Genomic DNA, 23,641 nt, shown 5'->3' on the forward strand with positions numbered 1-23,641 from the left:
TAGTATATGGTACTGAGGTCCCAGGGTATTGGGGTTCCAGGAGATCCCTATGGGCTGCAGCATTTCTTTTGCCACCCATAGGGAGCTCTGACAATTCTTACACAGGTCTGCCACTGCAGCCTGAGTGAAATAACGTCCACGTTATTTCACAGCCATTTTACACTGCACTTAAGTAACTTATAAGTCACCTATATGTCTAACCTTTACCTGGTAAAGGTTAGGTGCAAAGTTACTTAGTGTGAGGGCACCCTGGCACTAGCCAAGGTGCCCCCACATTGTTCAGAGCCAATTCACTGAACTTTGTGAGTGCGGGGACACCATTACACGCGTGCACTACATATAGGTCACTACCTATATGTAGCTTCACCATGGTAACTCCGAATATGGCCATGTAACATGTCTATGATCATGGAATTGCCCCCTCTATGCCATCCTGGCATTGTTGGCACAATTCCATGATCCCAGTGGTCTGTAGCACAGACCCTGGTACTGCCAGACTGCCCTTCCTGGGGTTTCACTGCAGCTGCTGCTGCTGCCAACCCCTCAGACAGGCAGCTGCCCTCCTGGGGTCCAGCCAGGCCTGGCCCAGGATGGCAGAACAAAGAACTTCCTCTGAGAGAGGGTGTGACACCCTCTCCCTTTGGAAAATGGTGTGAAGGCAGGGGAGGAGTAGCCTCCCCCAGCCTCTGGAAATGCTTTGTTGGGCACAGATGTGCCCAATTCTGCATAAGCCAGTCTACACCGGTTCAGGGACCCCTTAGCCCCTGCTCTGGCGCGAAACTGGACAAAGGAAAGGGGAGTGACCACTCCCCTGACCTGCACCTCCCCTGGGAGGTGTCCAGAGCTCCTCCAGTGTGCTCCAGACCTCTGCCATCTTGGAAACAGAGGTGCTGCTGGCACACTGGACTGCTCTGAGTGGCCAGTGCCACCAGGTGACGTCAGAGACTCCTTGTGATAGGCTCCTTCAGGTGTTAGTAGCCTTTCCTCTCTCCTAAGTAGCCAAACCCTCTTTTCTGGCTATTTAGGGTCTCTGTCTCTGGGGAAACTTTAGATAACGAATGCATGAGCTCAGCCGAGTTCCTCTGCATCTCTCTCTTCACCTTCTGATAAGGAAACGACCGCTGACCGCGCTGGAAGCCTGCAAACCTGCAACATAGTAGCAAAGACGACTACTGCAACTCTGTAACGCTGATCCTGCCGCCTTCTCGACTGTTTTCCTGCTTGTGCATGCTGTGGGGGTAGCCTGCCTCCTCCCTGCACCAGAAGCTCCGAAGAAATCTCCCGTGGGTCGACGGAATCTTCCCCCTGCAACCGCAGGCACCAAAAAGCTGCATTACCGGTCCCTTGGGTCTCCTCTCAGCACGACGAGCGAGGTCCCTCGAATCCAGCGACACCGTCCAAGTGACCCCCACAGTCCAGTGACTCTTCAGCCCAAGTTTGGTGGAGGTAAGTCCTTGCCTCACCTCACTGGGCTGCATTGCTGGGAACCGCGACTTTGCAAGCTACTCCGGCCCCTGTGCACTTCCGGCGGAAATCCTTCGTGCACAGCCAAGCCTGGGTCCATGGCACTCTAACCTGCATTGCACGACTTTCTAAGTTGGTCTCTGGCGACGTGGGACTCCTTTGTGCAACTTCGGCGAGCACCGTTTCACGCATCCTCGTAGTGCCTGTTTCTGGCACTTCTCCGGGTGCTACCTGCTTCAGTGAGGGCTCTTTGTCTTGCTCGACGTCCCCTCTCTGCAGGTCCAATTTGCGACCTCCTGGTCCCTCCTGGGCCCCAGCAGCGTCCAAAAACGCCAAACGCACGATTTGCGTGTAGCAAGGCTTGTTGGCGTCCATTCGGCGGGAAAACACTTCTGCACGACTCTCCAAGGCGTGGGGGATCCATCCTCCAAAGGGGAAGTCTCTAGCCCTTGTCGTTCCTGCAGTATTCACAGTTCTTCAGCCTAGTAAGAGCTTCTTTGCACCAACTGCTGGCATTTCTTGGGCATCTGCCCATCTCCGAGCTGCTTGTGACTTTTGGACTTGGTCCCCTTGTTCCACAGGTACCCTCAGTCAGGAATCCATCGTTGTTGCATTGCTGATTTTGTGTTTTCTTTGCATTTTCCCTCTAACACGACTATTTTGTCCTTAGGGGAACTTTAGTGCACTTTGCACTCACTTTTCAGGGTCTTGGGGAGGGTTATTTTTCTAACTCTCACTATTTTCTAATAGTCCCAGCGACCCTCTACAAGGTCACATAGGTTTGGGGTCCATTCGGGGTTCGCATTCCACTTCTGGAGTATATGGTTTGTGTTGCCCCTATCCCTATGTTTCCCCATTGCATCCTATTGTAACTATACATTGTTTGCACTGTTTTCTAAGACTATACTGCATATTTTTGCTATTGTGTATATATATCTTGTGTATATTTCCTATCCTCTCACTGAGGGTACACTCTAAGATACTTTGGCATATTGTCATAAAAATAAAGTACCTTTATTTTTAGTATAACTGTGTATTGTGTTTTCTTATGATATTGTGCATATGACACTAAGTGGTACTGTAGTAGCTTCACACGTCTCCTAGTTCAGCCTAAGCTGCTCTGCTAAGCTACCATTATCTATCAGCCTAAGCTGCTAGACACCCTATACACTAATAAGGGATAACTGGGCCTGGTGCAAGGTGCAAGTACCCCTTGGTACTCACTACAAGCCAGTCCAGCCTCCTACATTCGCTCCGTATTTCGAATCTGGAAAGTTAGCTAAATTATCGAAAATTCAACGGTATTGTTATCGTTCGGTACCGGGTTAGTGGTAGTGTATTGGCACCGACATCAAGAGTGCTCCGGCGGCCCTTCCGTTCTTCACCGAGGCCTGGTCGGCCCGACCACACCCGTCGTCCCAGACTAATGGACCGGACCTCCTTCCGCTTCTGTCCTAAGTGTCATTCGAAGTATCCTTATACAGACCAGCACTGGGTCTGTAATCTGTGTATCACCTGAACACAGGGAGGATACTTGCGAGGCTTGTTGAGCGTTTCGATCGAAAAAGACCATAACAGATCGACGAGCAAGAAGACTGCAAATGGTGTCGACACCAAAAGAGCAACTCGGCGTCAGAGGAGGAAAGCATTTCCATACAGGTGACGGACTTGGACGAATCCGAAAGTGACCGAACATCGGTGCAGCGAACAGTGAGTAAACCTGCCCCATCCAAAACTCACACAAAGATATTTAAGGCCATGGGATGCCACCGCCAACAGGCCATGGCTTAACCCACCGAAAAGAAGGTGACCAAACATCGGCACCGAAAAAAGCCAGGGAATTGCGGAAGACTTCGGACTCCGGTCGAGATTCCGGCACCGAACGATCTTGACACAGTTCGACTCACCCAAAGTGAGAAAAATATCTTCGGAGCCGAAAAGAAGCTCTTAAACAGAAGGGCAAGGACTTTCCAGCCAAATGAAGGAAAGACATAGATTTGAGCAGAAATTAAGTATGGAAGAACCGGACCATACACAAAGGAGGTTACATATCCAGAAAGAGACTGGAAAAATACAAACTTTACTTCCAATCAAATCTAAAAGGAAACTTGCATTTCAAGAGCTTGAAATGCAGCCTAAGGCAAAAGTGGTTAGAGACAAATCCCCACTGTAAGGAAATGCCTCCTTGGCATGGTTGCCCCCTGACTTTTTGCCTTTGCTGATGCTATGTTTACAATTGAAAGTGTGCTGAGGCCTGCTAACCAGGCCCCAGCACCAGTGTTCTTTCCCTAACCTGTACTTTTGTATCCACAATTGGCAGACCCTGGCATCCAGATAAGTCCCTTGTAACTGGTACTTCTAGTACCAAGGGCCCTGATGCCAAGGAAGGTCTCTAAGGGCTGCAGCATGTCTTATGCCACCCTGGAGACCTCTCACTCAGCACAGACACACTGCTTGCCAGCTTGTGTGTGCTAGTGAGAACAAAACGAGTAAGTCGACATGGCACTCCCCTCAGGGTGCCATGCCAGCCTCTCACTGCCTATGCAAGTATAGGTCAGCCACCCCTCTAGCAGGCCTTACAGCCCTAAGGCAGGGTGCACTATACCATAGGTGAGCGTACCAGTGCATGAGCATGGTACCCCTACAGTGTCTAAACAAAACCTTAGACATTGTAAGTGCAGGGTAGCCATAAGAGTATATGGTCTGGGAGTCTGTTTTGCACAAACTCCACAGCACCATAATGGCTACACTGAAAACTAAGAAGTTTGGTTTCAAACTTCTCAGCACAATAAATGCACACTGATGCCAGTGTACATTTTTATTGCAAAATACACCCCAGAGGGCACCTTAGAGGTGCCCCCTGAAACTTAACCGACTGTCTGTGTAGGCTGACTAGTTCCAGCAGCCTGCCACACTAGAGACATGTTGCTGGCCCCATGGGGAGAGTGCCTTTGTCACTCTGAGGCCAGTAACAAAGCCTGCACTGGGTGGAGATGCTAACACCTCCCCCAGGCAGGAGCTGTAACACCTGGCGGTGAGCCTCAAAGGCTCACCCCTTTGTCACAGCACCGCAGGACACTCCAGCTAGTGGAGTTGCCCGCCCCCTCCGGCCCCCACTTTTGGCGGCAAGGCCGGAGAAAATAATGAGAATAACAAGGAGGAGTCACTGGCCAGTCAGGACAGCCCCTAAGGTGTCCTGAGCTGAGGTGACTCTAACTTTTAGAAATCCTCCATCTTGCAGATGGCGGATTCCCCCAATAGGGTTAGGATTGTGACCCCCTCCCCTTGGGAGGAGGCACAAAGAGGGTGTACCCACCCTCAGGGCTAGTAGCCATTGGCTACTAACCCCCCAGACCTAAACACGCCCTTAAATTTAGTATTTAAGGGCTACCCTGAACCCTAGAAAATTAGATTCCTGCAACAACAAGAAGGACTGCCTAGCTGAAAACCCCTGCAGAGGAAGACCAGAAGACAACAACTGCCTTGGCTCCAGAAACTCACCGGCCTGTCTCCTGCCTTCCAAAGAACTCTGCTCCAGCGACACCTTCCAAAGGGACCAGCGACCTCTGAATCCTCTGAGGACTGCCCTGCTTCGACGACGACAAGAAACTCCTGAGGACAGCGGACCTGCTCCAAAAAGACTGCAACTTTATCCAAAGGAGCAGCTTTAAAAGACCCTGCAATCTCCCCGCAAGAAGCGTGAGACTTGCAACACTGCACCCGGCGACCCCGACTCGGCTGGTGGAGAACCAACACCTCAGGGAGGACCCCCGGACTACTCTACGACTGTGAGTACCAAAACCTGTCCCCCCTGAGCCCCCACAGCGCCGCCTGCAGAGGGAATCCCGAGGCTTCCCCTGACCGCGACTCTCTGAAACCTAAGTCCCGACGCCTGGAAAAGACCCTGCACCCGCAGCCCCCAGGAGCTGAAGGACCGGACTTTCACTGCAGAAGTGACCCCCCCCAGGAGTCCCTCTCCCTTGCCCAAGTGGAGGTTTCCCCGAGTCCCCCCCTTGCCTGCCTGCAGCGCTGAAGAGATCCCTTGATCTCTCATTGACTTCCATTGCGAACCCGACGCTTGTTCTAACACTGCACCCGGCCGCCCCCGCGCCGCTGAGGGTGAAATTTCTGTGTGGGCTTGTGTCCCCCCCCCGGTGCCCTACAAAACCCCCCTGGTCTGCCCTCCAAAGACGCGGGTACTTACCTGCTGGCAGACTGGAACCGGGGCACCCCCTTCTCTCCATTGAAGCCTATGCGTTTTGGGCACCACTTTGAACTCTGCACCTGACTGGCCCTGAGCTGCTGGTGTGGTAACTTTGGGGTTGCTCTGAACCCCCAACGGTGGGCTACCTTGGACCAAGAACTGAACCCTGTAAGTGTCTTACTTACCTGGTAAAACTAACAAAAACTTACCTCCCCCAGGAACTGTGAAAATTGTACTAAGTGTCCACTTTTAAAATAGCTAGTTGTGAATAACTTGAAAAGTATACATGCAATTGAAATGATTCAAAGTTCCTAATGTACTTACCTGCAATACCTTTCAAACAAGATATTACATGTTAAATTTGAACCTGTGGTTCTTAAAATAAACTAAGAAAATATATTTTTCTATACAAAACCTATTGGCTGGATTGGTCTCTGAGTGTGTGTACCTCATTTATTGTCTATGTGTATGTACAACAAATGCTTAACACTACTCCTTGGATAAGCCTACTGCTCGACCACACTACCACAAAATAGAGCATTAGTATTATCTCTTTTTACCACTATTTTACCTCTAAGGGGAACCCTTGGACTCTGTGCATGCTATTCCTTACTTTGAAATAGCACATACAGAGCCAACTTCCTACATTGGTGGATCAGCGGTGGGGTACAAGACTTTGCATTTGCTGGACTACTCAGCCAATACCTGATCACACGACAAATTCCAAAATTGTCATTAGAAATTGATTTTTGCAATTTGAAAAGTTTTCTAAATTCTTAAAAGTCCTGCTAGGGCCTTGTGTTAGTCCCTGTTAGCATTTCTTTTAGAGTTTAAAAGTTTGTTAAAAGTTTGAATTAGATTCTAGAACCAGTTTAGTTTCTTAAAGTATTCCAACTTTTAGAAGCATAATGTCTAGCACAGATGTGAATGTGGTGGAACTCGACACCACACCTTACCTCCATCTACAGATGAGAGAGCTAAGGTCACTCTGTAAACTAAAGAAAATAGCAATGGGCTCCAAACCTACCAAAGTACAGCTCCAGTAGCTTTTGGCAGAGTTTGAAAAAGCCAACCCCTCTGAGGATGGCAACACAGAGGATGAAGATAGTGACTTGGAGGGAAATTCCCCCCCTCCAGTCCTACTTAGGGAGAACAGGGCTTCTCAAGCCCTGACTCCACAAATAATAGTCAGAGATGCAGGTTCCCTCACAGGAGGGTCCAGCCTCTCTGAAATCACTGAGGATAACTCCAGTGAAGAGGACATCCAGTTAACCAGGATGGCCAAAGGATTGGCTTTGGAAAGACAGATCCTAGCCATAGAAAGGGAAAGACAAGAGATGGGCCTAGGACCCATCAATGGTGGCAGCAACATAAATAGGGTCAGAGATTCTACTGACATGTTGAAAATCCCTAAAGGGATTGTAACTAAATATGAAGATGGTGATGACATCACCAAATGGTTCACAGCTTTTGAGAGGGCTTGTGTAACCAGAAAAGTGAACAGATCTCACTGGGGTGCTCTCCTTTGGGAAATGTTCACAGGAAAGTGTAGGGATAGACTCCTCACACTCTCTGGAAAAGATGCAGAATCTTATGACCTCCATGAAGGGTACCCTGATTGAGGGCTTTGGATTCTCCACTGAGGAGTATAGAATTAGGTTCAGGGGGGCTCAAAAATCCTCGAGCCAGACCTGGGTTGACTTTGTAGACTACTCAGTAAAAACACTAGATGGTTGGATTCAAGGCAGTGGTGTAAGTAATTATGATGGGCTGTACAATTTATTTGTGAAAGAACACCTGTTAAGTAATTGTTTCAATGATAAACTGCATCAGCATCTGGTAGACCTAGGACCAATTTCTCCCCAAGAATTGGGAAAGAAGGCGGACCATTGGGTCAAGACAAGGGTGTCCAAAACTTCCACAGGGGGTGACCAAAAGAAAGGGGTCACAAAACCTCCCCAGGGGAAAGGTGGTGAGACAGCCAAAAATAAAAATAGTAAAGAGTCTTCTACAGGCCCCCAAAAACCTGCACAGGAGGGTGGGCCCAGAGCCTCTTCACAAAACAATCCTGGGTACAAGGGTAAAAACTTTGATCCCAAAAAGGCCTGGTGTCGTAGCTGTAATCAGCCTGGACACCAAACTGGAGACAAGGCCTGTCCCAAGAAAGGTTCCACTCCAAACTCCAATCCAGGTAACACTAGAATGGCTAGTCTCCAAGTGGGATCAACAGTGTGCCCAGAGCAAATCAGGGTCCACACTGAAGCTACTCTAGTCTCTGAGGGTGGGGTGGATTTAGCCACACTAGCTGCCTGGCCGCCTAACATGCAAAAATACAGGCAGCAGCTCTTAATTAATGGGACAAGTGTAGAGGGCCTGAGGGATACAGGTGCCAGTGTCACCATGGTGACAGAGAAACTGGTTTCCCCTGGCCAATACCTGACTGGAAAAACCTATACAGTCACCAACGCTGACAATCAGACTAAAGCACATCCCATGGCAATGGTTACTTTAGAATGGGGAGGGGTCAATGGCCTGAAACAGGTGGTGGTCTCCTCAAACATCCCAGTAGACTGTCTGCTTGGAAATGACCTGGAGTCCTCAGCATGGGCTGAGGTAGAACTAAAAACCCATGCAGCCATGCTGGGTATCCCTGAACTGGTGTGTGTAAAAACAAGAGCACAGTGCCAGGCACAGGGTGAAAAAGTAGAGCTGGAGTCTGGAAGAAAGGCCCAGCCTACCATGAGAAAAGGAAAGTCAGTTGGGAAACCAACTGCAACACAGTCAGAAAAAGAGAACCTCTCTTCTCAGGAAGAAGTTCTGCCCTCTGAGGGAACTGAGCCTTTGGAGCTTGAACCTTATCAGGTTGAGCTCTTAGGCCCAGGGGGACCCTCAAGGGAGGAGCTGTGTAAGGGACAAGAAACCTGTCCCTCTCTTGAAGGCCTTAGGCAGCAAGCTGCTGAAGAGTCCAAGGGCAAGAAAAATGGGACACATAGGGTCTATTGGGAAGATGGACTCCTGTACACTGAGGCCAGAGACCCCAAACCTGGTGCCACTAGGAGAGTGGTAGTGCCTCAGTCGTTCAGAGAGTTTATTCTGACCTTAGCCCATGATATTCCCCTTGCTGGGCATTTGGGACAAACCAAGACGTGGGAGAGGTTAGTCAACCACTTCTACTGGCCCAATATGTCCCACAAGGTTAAGGAGTTTTGCCTCTCCTGCCCCACCTTTCAAGCCAGTGGTAAGACAGGTGGGCATCCAAAGGCCCCCCTCATTCCACTTCCAGTGGTGGGGGTCCCCTTTGAAAGAGTGGGTGTGGACATAGTTGGTCCACTAGAACCTCCCACAGCCTCAGGAAATATGTATATCCTAGTAGTAGTGGATCATGCTACTAGGTATCCTGAAGCTATTCCCCTTAGGTCGACTACTGCCCCTGCAGTAGTCAAGGCCCTCATTGGTATCTTTACCAGAGTGGGTTTCCCTAAGGAGGTTGTAAAGAAATGGCTCCCTGTTGCAGTTACCCCCCACTTTTTGCCTGATACTGATGCTGACTTGACTGAAGTGTGCTGGGACCCTGCTAACCAGGCCCCAGCACCAGTGTTCCTTCACCTAAAATGTACCATTGTATCCACAATTGGCACACCCTGGCATTCAGATAAGTCCCTTGTAACTGGTACTTCTAGTACCAAGGGCCCTGATGCCAAGGAAGGTCTCTAAGGGCTGCAGCATGTCTTATGCCACCCTGGAGACCTCTCACTCAGCACAGACACCCTGCTTGACAGCTTGTGTGTGCTAGTGAGGACAAAACGAGTAAGTCGACATGGCACTCCCCTCAGGGTGCCATGCCAGCCTCTCACTGCCTATGCAGTATAGGTAAGACACCCCTCTACCAGGCCTTACAGCCCTAAGGCAGGGTGCACTATACCATAGGTGAGGGTACCAGTGCATGAGCATGGTACCCCTACAGTGTCTAAACAAAACCTTAGACATTGTAAGTGCAGGGTAGCCATAAGAGTATATGGTCTGGGAGTTTGTCAAACACGAACTCCACAGCACCATAATGGCTACACTGAAAACTGGGAAGTTTGGTATCAAACTTCTCAGCACAATAAATGCACACTGATGCCAGTGTACATTTTATTGTAAAATACACCCCAGAGGGCACCTTAGAGGTGCCCCCTGAAACTTAACCGACTATCTGTGTAGGCTGACTAGTTTTAGCAGCCTGCCACAAACCGAGACATGTTGCTGGCCCCATGGGGAGAGTGCCTTTGTCACTCTGAGGCCAGTAACAAAGCCTGCACTGGGTGGAGATGCTAACACCTCCCCCAGGCAGGAATTGTCACACCTGGCGGTGAGCCTCAAAGGCTCACCTCCTTTGTGCCAACCCAGCAGGACACTCCAGCTAGTGGAGTTGCCCGCCCCCTCCGGCCAGGCCCCACTTTTGGCGGCAAGGCCGGAGAAAATAATGAGAAAAACAAGGAGGAGTCACTGGCCAGTCAGGACAGCCCCTAAGGTGTCCTGAGCTGAAGTGACTCTAACTTTTAGAAATCCTCCATCTTGCAGATGGAGGATTCCCCCAATAGGGTTAGGATCGTGACCCCCTCCCCTTGGGAGGAGGCACAAAGAGGGTGTACCCACCCTCAGGGCTAGTAGCCATTGGCTACTAACCCCCCAGACCTAAACACGCCCTTAAATTTAGTATTTAAGGGCTACCCTGAACCCTAGAAAATTAGATTCCTGCAACTACAAGAAGAAGGACTGCCCAGCTGAAAACCCCTGCAGCGGAAGACCAGAAGACGACAACTGCCTTGGCTCCAGAAACTCACCGGCCTGTCTCCTGCCTTCCAAAGATCCTGCTCCAGCGACGCCTTCCAAAGGGACCAGCGACCTCGACATCCTCTGAGGACTGCCCCGGCTTCGAAAAGACAAGAAACTCCCGAGGACAGCGGACCTGCTCCAAGAAAAGCTGCAACTTTGTTTCCAGCCGCTTTAAAGAACCCTGCAAGCTCCCCGCAAGAAGCGTGAGACTTGCAACACTGCACCCGGCGACCCCGACTCGGCTGGTGGCGATCCAACACCTCAGGAGGGACCCCAGGACTACTCTGATACTGTGAGTACCAAAACCTGTCCCCCCTGAGCCCCCACAGCGCCGCCTGCAGAGGGAATCCCGAGGCTTCCCCTGACCGCGACTCTTTGAACCTAAAGTCCCGACGCCTGGGAGAGACCCTGCACCCGCAGCCCCCAGGACCTGAAGGACCGGACTTTCACTGGAGAAGTGACCCCCAGGAGTCCCTCTCCCTTGCCCAAGTGGAGGTTTCCCCGAGGAATCCCCCCCTTGCCTGCCTGCAGCGCTGAAGAGATCCCGAGATCTCTCATAGACTAACATTGCGAACCCGACGCTTGTTTCTACACTGCACCCGGCCGCCCCCGCGCCGCTGAGGGTGAAATTTCTGTGTGGGCTTGTGTCCCCCCCGGTGCCCTACAAAACCCCCCTGGTCTGCCCTCCGAAGACGCGGGTACTTACCTGCAAGCAGACCGGAACCGGGGCACCCCCTTCTCTCCATTCTAGCCTATGTGTTTTGGGCACCACTTTGAACTCTGCACCTGACCGGCCCTGAGCTGCTGGTGTGGTGACTTTGGGGTTGCTCTGAACCCCCAACGGTGGGCTACCTTGGACCAAGAACTGAACCCTGTAAGTGTCTTACTTACCTGGTAAAACTAACAAAAACTTACCTCCCCCAGGAACTGTGAAAATTGCACTAAGTGTCCACTTTTAAAACAGCTATTTGTCAATAACTTGAAAAGTATACATGCAATTTTTATGATTTGAAGTTCCTAAAGTACTTACCTGCAATACCTTTCGAATGAGATATTACATGTAGAATTTGAACCTGTGGTTCTTAAAATAAACTAAGAAAAGATATTTTTCTATATAAAAAACCTATTGGCTGGATTTGTCTCCGAGTGTGTGTACCTCATTTATTGTCTGTGTGTATGTACAACAAATGCTTAACACTACTCCTTGGATAAGCCTACTGCTCGACCACACTACCACAAAATAGAGCATTAGTATTATCTCTTTTTGCCACTATCTTACCTCTAAGGGGAACCCTTGGACTCTGTACATGCTATTCCTTACTTTGAAATAGCACATACAGAGCCAACTTCCTACAGAGGTGGTGTCTGACAGAGGTACCAACTTCATGTCAGCATACCTAAAACACATGTGGAATGAGTGTGGGGTGACTTACAAATTCACTACACCATACCATCCACAAACTAATGGCTTAGTTGAGAGATTCAACAAGACATTAAAAGGCATGATCATGGGGCTCCCAGAAAAGCTCAAAAGGAGATGGGATGTCCTCTTGCCATGTCTGCTTTTCGCTTACAGAGAGGTGCCACAGAAGGGAGTAGGATTCTCACCCTTTGAACTTCTGTTTGGTCACCCTGTAAGGGGACCACTTGCTCTTGTTAAAGAAGGCTGGGAGAGACCTCTTCATGAGCCTAAACAGGACATAGTGGACTATGTACTTGGCCTTCGCTCTAGAATGGCAGAGTACATGGAAAAGGCAAGCAAAAACCTTGAGGCCAGCCAACAGCTCCAGAAGTTTTGGTATGACCAAAAGGCTGCAATGGTTGAGTTCCAACCAGGGCAGAAAGTCTGGGTTCTGGAGCCTGTGGCTCCCAGGGCACTTCAGGACAAATGGAGTGGCCCTTACCCAGTGCTAGAAAGGAAGAGTCAGGTCACCTACCTGGTGGACCTGGGCACAAGCAGGAGCCCCAAGAGGGTGATCCATGTGAACCGCCTTAAGCTCTTCCATGACAGGGCTGATTTGAATCTGTTGATGGTAACAGATGAGGATCAGGAGGCAGAGAGTGAACCTCTCCCTGATCTTCTGTCATCAGACCCAAAAGATGGCTCAGTAGATGGAGTGATCTACTCAGACACCCTCTCTGGCCAACAGCAAGCTGATTGTAGGAGAGTCCTACAACAGTTTCCTGAACTCTTCTCCCTAACCCCTGGTCAGACACACCTGTGTACCCATGATGTGGACACAGGAGACAGCATGCCTGTCAAAAACAAAATTTTTAGACAGTCTGACCATGTTATGGAAAGCATCAAGGTGGAAGTCCACAAGATGCTGGAATTGGGAGTAATTGAGCGCTCTGACAGCCCCTGGGCTAGCCCAGTGGTCTTAGTCCCCAAACCTCACACCAAAGATGGAAAGAAAGAGATGAGGTTTTGTGTGGACTACAGAGGGCTCAATTCTGTCACCAAGACAGATGCCCATCCAATTCCTAGAGCTGATGAGCTCATAGACAAATTAGGTGCTGCCAAATTCTTAAGTACCTTTAACTTGACAGCAGGGTACTGGCAAATAAAAATGGCACCTGGAGCAAAAGAGAAAACAGCATTCTCCACACCTGATGGGCATTATCAGTTTACTGTTATGCCCTTTGGTTTAAAGAATGCCCCTGCCACCTTCCAAAGGTTGGTGAATCAAGTCCTTGCTGGTTTGGAGTCCTTTAGCACAGCTTATCTTGATGATATTGCTGTCTTTAGCTCCACCTGGCAGGATCACCTGGTCCACCTGAAGAAGGTTTTGAAGGCTCTGCAATCTGCAGGCCTCTCTATCAAGGCATCCAAATGCCAGATAGGGCAGGGAACTGTGGTTTACTTGGGCCACCTTGTAGGTGGAGGCCAAGTTCAGCCACTCCAACCCAAGATCCAGACTATTCTGGACTGGGTAGCTCCAAAAACCCAGACTCAAGTCAGGGCATTCCTTGGCTTGACTGGGTATTACAGGAGGTTTGTGAAGGGATATGGATCCATTGTGACAGCCCTCACTGAACTCATCTCCAAGAAAATGCCCAAGAAAGTGAACTGGACTGTAGAATGCCAACAGGCCTTTGACACCCTGAAACAAGCAATGTGCTCAGCACCAGTTCTAAAAGCTCCAGATTATTCTAAGCAGTTCATTGTGCAGACAGATGCCTCTGAACATGGGATAGGGGCAGTTTTGTCCCAAACAAATGATGATGGCCTTGACCAGCCTGTTGCTTTCATTAGCAGGAGGTTACTCCCCAGGGAGCAGCGTTGGAGTGCCATTGAGAGGGAGGCCTTTGCTGTGGTTTGGTCCCTGAAGAAGCTGAGACCATACCTCTTTGGGACTCACTTCCTAGTTCAAACTGACCACAGACCTCTCAAATGGCTGATGCAAATGAAAGGTGAAAATCCAAAACTGTTGAGGTGGTCCATCTCCCTACAGGGAATGGACTTTATAGTGGAACACAGACCTGGGACTGCCCATGCCAATGCAGATGGCCTTTCCAGGTTCTTCCACTTAGAAAATGAAGACTCTCTTGGGAAAGGCTAGTCTCATCCTCTTTCGTTTGGGGGGTGGGGGGGGGTTGTGTAAGGAAATGCCTCCTTGGCATGGTTGCCCCCTGACGTTTTGCCTTTGCTGATGCTATGTTTACAATTGAAAGTGTGCTGAGGCCTGCTAACCAGGCCCCAGCACCAGTGTTCTTTCCCTAACCTTTACTTTTGTATCCACAATTGGCAGACCCTGGCATCCAGATAAGTCCCTTGTAACTGGTACTTCTAGTACCAAGGGCCCTGATGCCAAGGAAGGTCTCTAAGGGCTGCAGCATGTCTTATGCCACCCTGGAGACCTCTCACTCAGCACAGACACACTGCTTGCCAGCTTGTGTGTGCTAGTGAGAACAAAACGAGTAAGTCGACATGGCACTCCCCTCAGGGTGCCATGCCAGCCTCTCACTGCCTATGCAAGTATAGGTCAGCCACCCCTCTAGCAGGCCTTACAGCCCTAAGGCAGGGTGCACTATACCATAGGTGAGGGTACCAGTGCATGAGCATGGTACCCCTACAGTGTCTAAACAAAACCTTAGACATTGTAAGTGCAGGGTAGCCATAAGAGTATATGGTCTGGGAGTCTGTTTTGCACGAACTCCACAGCACCATAATGGCTACACTGAAAACTAAGAAGTTTGGTATCAAACTTCTCAGCACAATAAATGCACACTGATGCCAGTGTACATATTATTGCAAAATACACCCCAGAGGGCACCTTAGAGGTGCCCCCTGAAACTTAACCGACTGTCTGTGTAGGCTGACTAGTTCCAGCAGCCTGCCACACTAGAGACATGTTGCTGGCCCCATGGGGAGAGTGCCTTTGTCACTCTGAGGCCAGTAACAAAGCCTGCACTGGGTGGAGATGCTAACACCTCCCCCAGGCAGGAGCTGTAACACCTGGCGGTGAGCCTCAAAGGCTCACCCCTTTGTCACAGCACCGCAGGACACTCCAGCTAGTGGAGTTGCCCGCCCCCTCCGGCCCCCACTTTTGGCGGCAAGGCCGGAGAAAATAATGAGAATAACAAGGAGGAGTCACTGGCCAGTCAGGACAGCCCCTAAGGTGTCCTGAGCTGAGGTGACTCTAACTTTTAGAAATCCTCCATCTTGCAGATGGAGGATTCCCCCAATAGGGTTAGGATTGTGACCCCCTCCCCTTGGGAGGAGGCACAAAGAGGGTGTACCCACCCTCAGGGCTAGTAGCCATTGGCTACTAACCCCCCAGACCTAAACACGCCCTTAAATTTAGTATTTAAGGGCTACCCTGAACCCTAGAAAATTAGATTCCTGCAACAACAAGAAGGACTGCCTAGCTGAAAACCCCTGCAGAGGAAGACCAGAAGACAACAACTGCCTTGGCTCCAGAAACTCACCGGCCTGTCTCCTGCCTTCCAAAGAACTCTGCTCCAGCGACGCCTTCCAAAGGGACCAGCGACCTCTGAATCCTCTGAGGACTGCCCTGCTTCGACGACGACAAGAAACTCCCGAGGACAGCGGACCTGCTCCAAAAAGACTGCAACTTTATCCAAAGGAGCAGCTTTAAAAGACCCTGCAATCTCCCCGCAAGAAGCGTGAGACTTGCAACACTGCACCCGGCGACCCCGACTCGGCTGGTGGAGAACCAACACCTCAGGGAGGACCCCCGGACTACTCTACGACTGTGAGTACCAAAACCTGTCCCCCCTGAGCCCCCACAGCGCCGCCTGCAGAGGGAATCCCGAGGCTTCCCCTGACCGCGACTCTCTGAAACCTAAGTCCCGACGCCTGGAAAAGACCCTGCACCCGCAGCCCCCAGGACCTGAAGGACCGGACTTTCACTGCAGAAGTGACCCCCAGGAGTCCCTCTCCCTTGCCCAAGTGGAGGTTTCCCCGAGGAAGCCCCCCCTTGCCTGCCTGCAGCGCTGAAGAGATCCCTTGATCTCTCATTGACTTCCATTGCGAACCCGACGCTTGTTCTAACACTGCACCCGGCTGCCCCCGCGCCACTGAGGGTGAAATTTCTGTGCGGGCTTGTGTCCCCCCCCCCCCACACCCCCGGTGCCTTACAAAACCCCCCTGGTCTGCCCTCCGAAGACGCGGGTACTTACCTGCTGGCAGACTGGAACCGGGGCACCCCCTTCTCTCCATTGAAGCCTATGCGTTTTGGGCACCACTTTGAACTCTGCACCTGACCGGCCCTGAGCTGCTGGTGTGGTAACTTTGGGGTTGCTCTGAACCCCCAACGGTGGGCTACCTTGGACCAAGAACTGAACCCACTTACACCCACCACCAAGAGTATCGCCACCACCGTCCCCACCACAACTGTCACCAGTGGGAACACCTTCAATGCAGTCACCCACACATACAGGGATGACACAGGATGATGCTGATGCATGGGACTTATATGATGCACCAGTATCGGATAACAGTCCGGATTTTTATCCAACAAAACCCATCACCTCCAGAAGACAGTACTGCATATACGCATGTACTATCCAGGGCAGCTACGTTCCACAACGTAGCAATGGACTCCAAGCCAGTGGAGGATGATTTCCTGTTTAACACCTTGGCATCCACCCATGCTTCCTATCAGAGCCTGCCAATGCTCCCGGGCATGCTCCAACATGCTAAACAGGTCTTCCAGGAGCCGGTTAAGGGAAGGGCTATCACGCCTAGGGTTGAGAAGTACAAACCTCCCCCCAACAGATCCTGTGTTCATAACACAACTACTTGCACCGGACTCAGTGGTTGTAGGGGCGGCAAGAAAGAGAGCAAACTCTCAATCGTCAGGAGACGCTCCACTGCCTGACCAAGCAGAAAGTTTGACGCAGCAGGCAAACGAGTGGCAGCACAAGCAGCCAATCAATGGCGGATTGCTAATTCGCAAGCCCTACTTGCTCGTTACGACAGGGCACACTGGGACGAGATGCAACACATCATACAGCACTTGCCCAAGGAATGCCAGAAACGTGCTCAACAGGTTGTGGAAGGACAGGCCATATCTAACAACCAGATAAGGTCCGCCCTAGACTCTGCAGACACGGCAGCACGAACGGTCAACACAGCGGTAACCATTCGCAGGCATGCATGGTTAAGAAGTTCTGGATTCAAGCCAGAGATCCAACAAGCGGTGCTGAACATGCCATTTAATCAGGAACAGTTGTTTGGGCCGGAAGTTGACACAGCAATTGAGAAGTTAAAAAAAAAAAAGACACGCCCAAAGCCATGGGCGCGTTCTATTCCCCACAAGTCAGAGGCACCTTTAGGAAACCACAATTCAGAGGAGGTTTTCGACAACAAACATCAGAGCCTTCCACCTCTCAAACCAGACCCACCTATCAGGCACAACATCAAAGGGTTTTGTGGTTCCTATAGAGGACAATTCCCAAAAGGAAGGGGAAGTTCCAAGCAACCAAGCCAGACCAAACAGTGACTTCAATGTCACAAAACCCCAACACTTGTCACCAGTGGTGGGGAGGCTAACCGCATATACTGGACACATATTACCACAGACGCATGGGTCCTATCAATTATCCAACATGGTTATTGCATAGAATTCACAAAATTCCCGCCAGATGTGCCACCAAGAACACACAATCTGTCCAAACAACACTTAGACCTATTACAAATAGAGGTCCAAACACTACTACAAAAACAAGCAATAGAGCTAGTACCCATTCATCAAAAAGGAACAGGCGTCTACTCACTATATTTCCTAATTCCAAAAAAGGACAAAACATTAAGACCTATCTTAGATCTCAAAACACGGACTCTTCATCATATCAGACCACTGCCACATGGTAACACTTCAAGACGTGGTTCCTTTACTAAAAAAGGAGGAATACATGTTAACATTGGATCTCAAGGATGCGTATTTCCACATACCCATCCATCCTTCTCACAGAAAATACTTAAGGTTTGTAATGCACGGTGTACACTATCAATTCAAAGTGCTACCATTCAGGATAACAACGGCCCCAAGGGTATTCACAAAATGCCTAGCAGTAGTAGCCGCTCACATAAGGAGACAGCACATGCACGTATTCCCATATTTAGACGACTGGCTAATAAAAAGCAACAGTGTCTTCTTCACACGCAATAAGTCATAGAAACTCTACACAAACTAGGGTTCTCTATAAATTACCAGAAATCACATCTGCAACCATCCCAAATACAACAATACTTGGGAGCAACACACAAAGAGCAATTGCCACTCCAAGTCCACAAAGGGTCCAAGCGTTTCAAAATGTAACATCAAGCATACAGTCAAACCAACACTACCAGTAAGGTTTGTAATGAAACTTCTAGGCATGATGTCTTCATGCATAGCCATTGTCCCAAATGCAAGATTACACAGGAGGCCCTTACAACAGTGCCTAGCAAAACAATGTACACAAGCACAGGGTCATCTTCAAGATCTAGTGTTGATAGACCACCAAACACACTTCTCGCTTCAATGGTGGAACCCTATAAATGTAAACGGAGGGCGGCCATTCCAAGACCCAGTGCCTCAAGCTGTTATCACAACAGATGCTTCCATGATGGGGTGGGGACAATCAGCAAAAACAACTTCACATAAATCATTTGGAACTGCTGGCGGTGTTTCTAGCATTAAAAAGCATTTCAACCACTGGTAGCCCACAAACACATCCTTGTCCAAACCGACAACATGACAACAATGTATTATCTCAACAAACAAGGACACACACTTGTCACAACTGTCTCTCTTAGCACAAAAGATTTGGCATTGGGCAATTCACAATCACATTCACCTGATAGCACAATACATACCAGGCATTCAGAATCAGTTAGCTGACAATCTCAGTCGAGATCAAACTAATCCTCATAGCACCAACCTGGGCTCGCCAACCGTGGTACACAACACTGTTGGACTTATCAGTAGTACCCCACATCAAATTACCAAACATACCATATCTGTTACCACAACACAAACAGATCAGACACCTGAATCCAGCATCGCTCAATCTAGCAATCTGGGTCATGAAGTCTTAGAATTCGGACATTTAGACCTTACACAAAAATGTATGGAGGTCATTAAACAAGCTAGAAAACCTACAACAAGACATTGTTATGCAAACAAATGGAAAAGATTTGTTTGCTACTGTCACACTAATCGGATTCAACCACTACATAGGACATCGTAAGCTACTTATTACACTTACAAAAGTCTAATCTAGCATTATCTTCCATTAAAATACATCTCACTGCAATATCTGCCTATCTGCAGATTACACATACAACATCTCTTTTTAGCATCCCAGTCATAAAAGCATTTATGGAGCGACTAAAAATCATACCCCCAAGGACACCACCAGTACCTTTGTGGAACCTTAATATTGTATTAACACGACTCATGGGCCCACCATTTGAACCCATGCACTCTTGTGAAATGCAATATCTGACTTGGAAAGTAGCCTTTCTTATAGCTATCACATCCCTTAGAGTAAGTGAGATACAAGCATTTACTATTAAGAACCTTTTATACAAATACATAAACAAAGTGGTTCTCCGAACAAATCCGAAATTCTTACCAAAGGTCAAATCACCATTCCACTTAAACCAAACTGTTGAACTCCCAGTCTTCTTTCTGCAACCAGACTTAGTAGCCAAAAGAGCCTTACATACATGAGATATAAAGAGAGCACTAATGTATTACATTGACAGAACAAAACAATTTTCGTAAAAAAAAACAATTGTTTGTAGCCTTCCAAAAACCTCATGCAGGTAATCCTATATCCAAACAAGGCATCACCAGATGGATAGTTATATGTATTCAAACTTGCTATATTAAAGCAAAAAGATTTACCTATTACACCAAGAGCACATTCCACTAGGAAAATAGGCGCCACAATGGCTTTTCTTAGGAATATACCTATGACAGAAATTTGTAAGGCAGCCACCTGGTCTATGCCTCATACATTCACTAAGCATTACTGTGTAGATGTGTTAGCAACGCAACAAGCCACAGTAGGACAGGCTGTATTAAGAACATTATTTCAGACAACTTCAACTCTGCTTTTTGGGAGAGATTACTGCTTGTTAGTCTATGCACAGCATCTGTATCTGCAGTTACACATGCCACCGAACGGAAAATGTAACTTACCCAGTGTACATCTGTTTGTGGCATGAGACGCTGCAGATTCACATGTGCCCTCCCACCTCCCTGGCAGCCGTTCTTAGTTGAATGAAAATTGTAAATTTGTAAATAAATATTCTTTTGATACACATTAAGTACATACATACCTACTCCACTGCATGGGCACCTCTAGTATACTCAACTCCTACCTCACCCTCTGCGGGGAAAACAATCTAAGATGGAGTCGACGCCCATGCGCAATGGAGCCGAAAGGGAGGAGTCACTCGGTCTCGTGACTCGAAGACTTCTTCAAAGAAAAACAACTTGTAACACTCCGAGCCCAACACTAGATGGCAGGATAATGCACAGCATGTGAATCTGCAGTGTCTCATGCCACGAACAGATGTACACTGGGTAAGTGACATTTTCTATATATCTATATCTCAGTTCATCACTCTTTACTTCACCCTCCTGCGGGAAAACAATCCAACAAAGGACTCTATACCCTTGCGCACTATCACCGAGAGGAGGACTCACTCGATCTCTTGACTCGAAAAAGAACAAGAAAAACTGGTAAAACTCCGAGCCCAACACTAGATGGTGAACTTATGCAAAGCATGTGAATCTGCAGCACTACATGCCACGAAAGATGTACACTGGGTAAGTGACATTTTAAAATTGAATTAGTTGGAGATTTTGGTGGGTAGGGGAGGCGAATGGCAAGAGTACTAATGGCCATTTTCACACCTGTTCTGCTTTCCTGCCCTTATATCATAACCGAGCTTACAGAACCTGTCTGGAATGCACTTCTGAGTTTAAAGAAGACATTTATTGATATTAATTCTCCACTGCAAGGTTCTTGAGAGACGAAATTAGTAGATTGGAAGCACACGTTCAAAAGTAGTTGCAGCAATGAAAGCAAAATATATCAAAGTACTTCTCCGTTGCTATGTACACAGCAAATATAGGTGATTATATTATAGCATTACTGCAAAGCATAAAAGTAAAAATTCATCACCGTATGAGCAAGGCTGTAGGGCCTATATTCAGCTTCATCTTTCTGGGGTCTGCAAGTTGATGACTCCGCTCAACTGCGAGAAAGATTTTGTACCCAAACGCGAGACGGGCAACTGACGTCTCGGTTCCTGTCTGAAGTGAAGCAGATTCAATCTACCCCTGCTGTAGCCCAGATTCATCCTTAAAAGCAAACTCAGTGTGAGAACCGAAGAACCATAGAGAGTGGCCAATTCTCCCGAGCTCCCTCGCTCTCAAACTGGATTGCGAGGTAATCACAAAATCTACGTGCTCTTATCAGGTAAGGTCTGGTGTGAAGAAAACAGCTTGGTCCATCTTGTGGAAAAAACACAGGTTGGAAAAACACAGTTCCTCTGCAATGTCTCAACTGCAATGTCTAACCCCACGTTAAAGCCAATAGGCAGCTAAACTGAATACAGAATGTAATGGCTAATGCCATGCCTGAGCCAATAGGCAGCTAAACTGAATACAGAATGTAATGGCTAATGCCGTGTCAAAGCCAATAGGCAGCTAAACTGAACAAAACATATAATGTGCTACTGGTAAACATTGTTTCACCATTGCGCATATTAGTTACTCAGTCATTGGTCACACACAATTAATAGCATCACAACGCCTCAGTTCTCATCGTCCAGTTCCCTAGATCAGTCGTCTAGCTCTGAGATTTAGGAGGGGGGTCTGGGGCATCGAGGAGAAGGGATCTGTGTAGTTGGGAGGTTCCTTGTCAACCTAGTTGTCCCATTATTAACTTGATCTCCAGGGGTGTTGGCGTTGGACCTATGTAAGTAACTTTGTATGTCCTTGAAGAATTGCGAGTTACAAAGTTTGTGTTTGGCTTTAAGATGGTCAAAGTCGTCTGTGTCCTTTGTGATGGCCAACGTGGTATCCCTATCTGGTCCCATCCCTGGAAGCCATCCAGGTGTGCTACCTGTTCCAGTTACATCCCCACCCATAAAGGAGTCTGTGCTGTCAGTCTCCTCCAGTATTTAGGAATTAATCTGGCACTAGAGACCTGGTTAGCAGGGACCAGTGCACTTTCAGTCAAATCACATCAGATACCGGGCAAAAAGTGTACGTGGGGTGGGGGTAGGGGTAGGGGTTGTGTAACCATGTCAAAAAGAGACACTTAGCTACAGCGAGGTAGTCGCAGCTCTCTTGTCCAAGGGAGCTGTGGAGGAGGTTCTGGCACCAGTAGAATGCTGTGGTTGCTATTCCCGCCACCTTCTGGTTCCCGAAAAGGAGTAGGGGCTTGGCCCTGTTTTACATCTCAGAACCCTCAACCTCTCCCACAAGGAGAAATTCAAAATGTTCACGCTGTTTCAAGTCCTGTCTGCCCTAGACCCAGGAGACTGGATGGTAGTGGTGGACTTGCAGGACACATTTCCATATTCCTGTCCTGCCTTCCCACAGACCTTACCTGCAGTTTGTGGTAGGCCATGAGCACTTTCAGTTCACGGTGCTTCTCTTGGGCCTTACTAGCCTGCCCTTGGGTGTTCACCAAGTTGATGGAAGTGTTTGTAGCTCATTTGCAGAGATCAGGGGTGCCTGTCACCTGTATCGCGACGACTGGCTGTTGAAGGCGATGTCGCCCCAGGCTGTCGTCTCCAGACTATGGTGGACCTTCTGCATTTGCTGCGGTTCATTATTAACGTGCTCTCTGATGCTCCCTTTCATCGGAGCTGTTCTGGACATGGTGCATTTTCGGGCATATCCTCCCAAATGGTGAGTTCAGGATATTCAGGCTACGATACAGATGTTTAAGACTCTATCCTGGATTTCGGTGAGACTGACTCTGAGGCTGCTGGGCCTCATGGCCTCCTGCATCTTGCTAGTAAGATGCCCGCTGGCATATATGGGCTCTGCGGTGGGACCTGAAGTTTCAGTGGGCGCAGCATCAGGGGAATCTCAGACATGGTTCAGATCTCGTAGAGAACTTTGAAATATCTGTAGTGGTGGCTAACAAACCTCATTTGGTCAGAGACAGCCTTCCTTGTGGTAATTACATCCCTAGAAGGAAGTGAGCTGCAGGTTTTATTGTCTAAGCTGGTTTACCTCTGTCTACCTTGACAAATTGGTGCCTCTCAAGGGTCTCCTTTCTGCTGAAAATTGTCACCTCATTTCATGTAGGCCAATCAATCACACTGTTTACGTTTTTTGCTCCTCTACATCCCTCAAAAGAGCTCTTGTCTGGACCCTAAATGAGCATTTTCATTCTGCCTTGATCAAACAAGTTCCAGGTGGACGACCAACTCTTTGTCGGGGATGTTGGTACGAAGAAAGGTCGAGCGATGGATAAGTGGGCCATGCCCTTCCTTTTAAATCTGCAATGCATTATGTAGGAAGCTGGGCTGGTGTGTGGTAGGTACCCAAGGTACTTACACCTTATACCAGGTACAGGTATTCCCTAATAGTGTTGTATAGGTGGTGCTAGAAGCCCTAGGAGGGCCTCAAGTTATCCCGGGGGTGGGGGTGGTGGGGGGGTGGG

At 48.8% G+C, this 23,641-nt stretch overlaps 1 protein-coding gene across 3 annotated transcripts in view; it reads left to right on the top strand.

The window, feature by feature from the left end:
• TPR (translocated promoter region, nuclear basket protein) overlaps window positions 1-23,641 on the top strand; it is a 920,136-nt gene that overhangs the window by 65,661 nt on the left and 830,834 nt on the right. The window lies entirely within an intron of this gene.

This window comes from Pleurodeles waltl, chromosome 4_2 (assembly GCF_031143425.1).
Source record: "Pleurodeles waltl isolate 20211129_DDA chromosome 4_2, aPleWal1.hap1.20221129, whole genome shotgun sequence".
Classification (NCBI taxonomy): domain Eukaryota; kingdom Metazoa; phylum Chordata; class Amphibia; order Caudata; family Salamandridae; genus Pleurodeles; species Pleurodeles waltl.